The following is a 4733-nucleotide window of genomic DNA, read 5'->3' as shown; positions in this document are numbered from 1 at the left end:
TGGGGCCAAAAATATTTCATTAATAATTTTGTTCCAGGAATCAAGTCAACAATCGGGAACTACCGTGACAACCATTTCAACTGCCTCTTTCAGACGGCAGCTGAAATCTTAGTCCATCGACAAGAGTTCCTGACTGTCATTTAAACGGTCAACAGTCCGAACAGAAAAATTCAGGCCATATCTGCTGATTTGCACTGCACAAGGATAGCAACATTGTTAGCTGCAACTGGCTTGATGTATGTCCATGTGACTGGTCCTTATTGGCAATTAATTAATCACATCAGGAAGTGTACCATATCTCAAGCTGTATCCACATGCAGGTTTTTTTTCCTTCTTTGTGACCCGCAGAAAATCGGCCCTTTCCCCTCCGAATTTTTTGTTCCCCTCAGCTGGTAAATTTTCACCTAGATTTCATTTTTCCCTAGATTTTTTTTTTAAACCTTTAAATATACAAGTTAACCTGATCCAGTGTAGAAAAATAGAAAAATATTGCATAATTAAATTTTCAGTTTCCTTGAATTTGTTTTAAAAACAGTAAAATATGCTAAATTGATTATTTAAGACTTTCCTTATTTTCCCCCAAAATCCGGGGTTTCGTGTGATTTTTTCCCCCAAAATCCGGCATTTCGCGCGATTTTTTTTCCCCTCAAAAAGGCCAGGCCCTTTCCCCAAAATCAGATAAAAAAACCCTGCCATGTACAGTCCCTTGTGAGATTAAGGATAATCCTGAAAAACTTTTAAATGGAACAGAATTTTGGCAGACAGAATATTATGACATCGCCCAGAAAGAAAGATACCTGGTTGAAATTAAAAAAATATTCAAACAGACAATGACGCCTTAGGTACCAAGTGCATTGCAAAATCCATGATAAAGTGCATTGAAAAGCAACTGTGCGACTTTCTGCCTGGTGGACAGTTCAGTGGTGCAACAAGTGAAAGTGACCTAGACAGGACAAAGTTTGCCCTCTACAAATCTCGGATGTGAACATCCTTTTGGCGATCTAGACAGTTCACAGAAAAGACGCCCAAACATGTATCTCCATCATCACACATCTGTTCACCTGCTGAAAGAAATCGTGAGCAGTTGAAAAGATGGTTTGATGGTATGACTAAAGAAGAAAAAGTAGCGTTGTGGAAAAAGGCAAGGAAGGGGGGTAACTAAGGAATTGAAGATTAAACATCACAATCAGGAGAAACGTGTTTATAGTGAAATTTCGTAGAATATGATAAATGAATTGAGCAAAATATCTAGGCAGTACAAAAAGAAAAAAGTAGTAGAAACTGATGAAAATGATGAATGTGAAGATGTGGAAAGGTGGTGTCCTGAAAAAGTGCAGACAGAAAACATTAAAAAGACTGATTATGTGATTGTTGCCTATCATGACAACTGATGCCCAGGTTGTATTGTAAAAAAAAAGAAGAAAATATAGTAAAAGTGAAATTCATGACATCATGTAGGGAAAAGGGAGTGTCTGTTTGGCCAGTGCGGCAGGACATCCAAACTGTGAATGGAAATTTTTTTTAGACTTTGGGATGGTTCCTAAAGGGTGGGAGACAATGGATGTTTTCCAAACACGAGAGCTATCAGGAATCGTACAAACTCAGAGCCCTCACACTACTTTGGGGGAAGGGGTCCGCAGCCCTTAGGAGGGGGAATTTTCGCGGCGTTTCCATTTTTGGGGGATTTTTTTACTTACTCTCTCATTATTTCATTCGTACATGTTTGCACTATATTCATTGCATTTTTCATAATTTAGTATGTTTGAAAAGATTAAATTGAAATAGAATTGAGATATAATAATCATGAAACACATCTTTCTATTAAAAAAAAAAAAAAAAAATGTTTTTTTTTTGTTTTTTTTAGGGGGAATTTTTTCCCCAAAAGGGGAAAAAAGTATACTTTTCAGGTGGGGGACTGCCGCCGGATTTGATAGATTGAGGGCCCTGAAACTGTACAAAAGCACCCAGCGCCCTCACACTACTTTGGGCAGTGTTTTTTCACCATTTTGGGAATGGGGCCATATAGCTGAGGTCCCTTTGAATTGGGAAAATTCGCGGCGTTTTGACTAAAATTGGAAATGAGTGATGTTGTTGTTTTGCTAACAAATGCTTCAAAATTGAGGATACAAGTGTGTCCAGTATTATATTTACTAAAGTTGATCTTACATGGATGATTGGAGATGAACAAAATATTGAGATCTGAACAAAATATTGAGATCTAAAAAAAAAAAAATTTTTTTTTTTAAACCTTCCATTGGGAATTTTGAGCTCCCATTGGGAAAAAATATATACTTTTTTCCATTGGGAATGGGTCCGGTTACCGGACCTGATTTTGAATGAAAAAAAACACTGTTGGGGGAAGGGGTCCGCAGCCCTTAGGAGGCGGAATTTTTTGTAAATGGGGGAATTTTATAACGAAAAAAAACAAACTATGTTTAACTGTTATAAACATATCTTTCTATATATGGGACTGTCTATATAGGACAGAAAGGTGGACTTTACTCAATCCATATAACAGTAATCTTATTTAAAAGTCCACCATTATGTTCTTTTTGTTCCTAAAACAAGCTAGTGCTGTGTCCATTTGCATGCAAAGTCTGTCTTAAACCAAAGATCGCGACCATGATATATCCCGCACACGATTTAACTTGCAAGTTCATTCATGCATGTTTATGTATGCATTAGCATAGTTTGGATATCTCAAAACCCGCTATTTACCTACCTTATTGAAGTACAGTACAGGCACCGTGTACTTAAACAAAAACGTCTGTCCGCGGTGTTCACTTTTCCCAATGGGTGACATTTCGCAGGGGGGGGGCGGACACGCTACCGACTGCGGTGTTCAGGGAACACCCAAAATCACCGCAATTGCACGCTATCGTTATCTGTAATCTATAGGGTACTGGAAAATGACTCAATCACTGAGCAGAAATAAGAAACGGGAACACCCGTGATCACTGCAATGACTTTCTTCCAAAGTGTCTATAGAACCCGTGTTTCTTATCCCTAAATGTTAAATAAGCACGTGCACTATTAATTATTATGTTGGTCAGTACATAGGGCCTATAGAAAACGACTGACTGCGTCTTTGTTTTATTTCCCAAACAAGCACCAAAAATACAATATCCTATGTATTACGAAACACAATTTAACTATAGATAAGCACGTGTTGTCTGTCAAAACAATGATAATACAAGCCAGTAAACATCGAGAAGTAATTCTCGTATATGATCTCGGAAACGGGACTTGCTTTTATATTTACAATTACGATATTTATTTTCATACGATTTGCTGAAAACAATTGAGAACAAACAAACGTACACAGACAACACAAAATATAAATAATTATAACAAATTAAATTTAAAAAAACGTTTATTTTCGAATAATCGCTTTAGCTTTCTCCCGATTTCCAGAAAAAGACTTATACATGTTGAATGAAATCTGAATATAGATGACGCTGTTCATTGGTCGTTGTAAAAGAATATTAATTAACTGTGCACGGCACTTTATGTGCAATCAGATACAGTACAATAATTGTTGCAATATTGAACGAACTAAAAGTCAAATATGATGACACAGCATTTTTGCCTTTTAGTTGTTCAGAGGAAATGCCAATTCCAAATCATTTGCGAGATACATGTGACACAGGGTACCGTGATACTTGAATGGAAATTCACCACGAAGCTTTAACAATATTGTCTGCACTTCGTAGTTTTTTGTGTATAAATAAATACACCCACGCCTATTTTGGCGCGCATTTTGTCAAGACAAAACTGAAAAACGAAAATATCATGGGCATATACATGTACATGTATTTATTTGTGGCTACAATTTGTAACAGAACATGAATTAAACACGATGCACGCAGACTAGTGTGCAACAATACGCCAAAAAGCGTATTGCGATATATTGTCAGGTCAAAAACCCGTATTGCAATATATTGCAATATATTGCTTACTTGTACCAGAATTATAACTCGCCAATTACCCGATAATCCCGTATATTCCAGTTTTAAAGCAAATTCTGGTAAATGTTACTATAAAAATGCTCAAGAACACTAACATTCGCCAATTTTCTTAAATACCAAATACATTTTGGCATTTGTTACTATTTAAAGATGTGATGAAATAACTTCCAATCGGGCGTTTATTTTCCCACTGAACACGCGTAAATCTCCTGACGTGATGTTCCCGTTTTATACAACACAAATACACCCACACTTTCCACGCGACGTTCTACATGTCTGTATAATTTTCGTGCGCTTTTTATTGAGAAAAAGAATAAAGCACTTTTTTTATTGTTGCTTTAGCATTATATTTCGGAAGAGTGTTTCTGGAATTCGGATTACAAATTTTTATAATGCTCATTTCAGAATCGAACGAGACATTTAGTTGTGCGTAATTAATTCAACAAAATAATCGTTTAAAAGCATAGAATAATAGAATAACAACGCTACTCTGTATAATAGACTTTTTAGAATGCCATTTTTACGTAACAATTTATTTTTACAAAATACCGCTTTGTTTTGTTTACCTGGCTATCATTATTTTGGATGGCTTTTCTGAACGAAATGTATATGCATGTTTGTAAAATTTTCGTACCGGTATGACGAAAATCGTATCGCAATACAATATGCGTATTGCGCATTGCGAATATACCGATATACCGGTATATTGTTGCAGCAAACGCAGACCCATTAGGTGATTACATGTACGCACTTTGGTATACCCTT

This window comes from Dreissena polymorpha, chromosome 4, assembly GCF_020536995.1.
Source record: "Dreissena polymorpha isolate Duluth1 chromosome 4, UMN_Dpol_1.0, whole genome shotgun sequence".
Classification (NCBI taxonomy): domain Eukaryota; kingdom Metazoa; phylum Mollusca; class Bivalvia; order Myida; family Dreissenidae; genus Dreissena; species Dreissena polymorpha.
Note: the sequence above shows the minus strand (reverse complement) of the source record.